Genomic DNA, 1,823 nt, shown 5'->3' on the forward strand with positions numbered 1-1,823 from the left:
GTTTCCAGCCTACGAAGCCTCAGGCTCCCCTTTGGAAGACAGGCTGTTGATGGCCCCATCGCTGGGAAGAGACATTATGGAGGTCCTGCTGGCAGATTCCCTCAGGAAGGTCAGGAGGTGGCTGTTGCTTAAAGCAGCCCAGGGCCTGAACCCTTGACGAAGGTGCACACGTCCATGGCCCCCAACTCTGGTGTCCTGCTGCCAGCCTCTGGCAGTGACCCTCTTCTTGCCCTGTCCACTGCCCCTGTGGATGCATGGTCTTCCTGGAGCTGTTCCTGCAGACAGCAGAGAAGCACTACATGGTGGGGCACGGGGTCACCTACTAGGTTTTCATGAATCAACCAGCTGCCGGGCCACGTGTGCCCCTCCAGGTAGGCCGGAGGGTGGTGATCCTCATGGTAGACACAGGGTCACTTACTACGTCTTCACGGACCACCTGGTTGCTATGCCCCGTGTGCCACTCTGGGAGGGCCGGAGGGGGGTGGTCGTCGAGGTCCGCGGCGAACTGCACTGGCAGGATATGTCCATGTGGCACATAGTGATCAGCCGCTTCCAGGAGCTGCGCTTCCTCTGTGACGTGGAAGACCTGGTGTGCGTGGACGTGGATGCGGGAATGAAGTTCTGGGACCATGTGGGCATGGAGATCCTGTCCCCCTCTTTGGCACCCCACACCCTGGTTTCTACTGGGCAGCCCCTGAAAATTTTAGCTACGAGCACTGGCCATAGTCCCAGAACCACATCCCCAGGGACCAGGGCAACTTTTACTACATGGGGGCCTTTTTTGGGGAATTGGTGGTGGAGTTTCCCTGACTGACCTCGGCCTGTCACCAGGCAATGGGGGTCAACTGGGCCAATGGGATTGAGGCCGTGTGGCCTGATAAGAGCCACCTGAACAGGTACCTGCTGGGCCACAGGCCCACCAAGATACTGTCCCCGGAGGACCTGTGGGACCCACAGCTGCTGGGCTGGCCCCCTCATCATTCCCCGGGTCATGAAAAACCTGAGATCCATGGCTGTGCACAAGAATCAACAGGGCACCCAGAACTCATGAGAGGCTGTCCCCGGAGGAGCTGTGGGACCTGCAGTATGGGGCTGTCCCCTGAAGGAACTGTGAGTCCCGCAGCTGATGGGCTGGTCCCTGTCATGGAGAAGCTGAGAATTGTGGCTATGCCCAAGAATCACCAGGACATCTGGAAGTCATGAGGGGCTTCCCCTTTCTCCATCAGGGGGTGCTGCCTTAAGCGGAGCGGTCAGAGCAGATTCCTACTTCTGTGCCCTTGAGGGAAACTGTGGAGCCCAGCACTGCTTGCACGGGCACGCCAGCGCCCCAACCAGCCCTGCGTACAGGAGGCCTGCCTGGGAGCACAAGTTCCTCTCTTTGTGTTCACTACATTTTGATCATTTCCAGGTCGTTTGCAGCTGTGAACAGCTCCAGTTTTATGTCGGATGTTTTTCTGTGTCAATGCTGAGCAACCATCTTAAAAAGAAAAATTGAGGGAAAAGGTTTTCTCCGTGGTTCTAAACAGACATCTCCTGTTGGGGCTGAGAGCAGCCCTGTAGCAGCCATGGAGCCAGAACGGGTGCTGGCCTTGTCTTCCCTCCCAGTCCTTACACCTCCCAAAGGCCATGGGGCTTCAAGGTCAGGGTTGCACCGAGCCACTTCCCAGACCCCCAGTGCCCTCAGCACCAGAGGCCTTGGCCGTGGCCACTAGCTCGGCCTCCAGGAACGTGGAGCCCTCTGGGCTATATAAGGTTCCTGCCTTGGTTTTAAGTGGCTATTTCTCTGCTGGTGTTTGTGAAATGTGGGCACTCGCTCTGTCTGG

The 1,823-nt window shown here is 57.8% G+C and overlaps 1 pseudogene; it reads left to right on the top strand.

Moving 5' to 3' along the window:
- The first annotated feature begins 254 nt into the window (after positions 1–254).
- LOC112818234 (histo-blood group ABO system transferase 2-like) lies at positions 255–1,203 on the top strand (annotated as a pseudogene).
- The last annotated feature ends 620 nt before the right edge of the window (positions 1,204–1,823 follow it).

This window comes from Callorhinus ursinus, unplaced genomic scaffold (genome assembly GCF_003265705.2).
Source record: "Callorhinus ursinus isolate GAN/ISIS: 27379988/994484 unplaced genomic scaffold, GSC_fseal_2.0 scaffold4853, whole genome shotgun sequence".
NCBI lineage: Eukaryota > Metazoa > Chordata > Mammalia > Carnivora > Otariidae > Callorhinus > Callorhinus ursinus.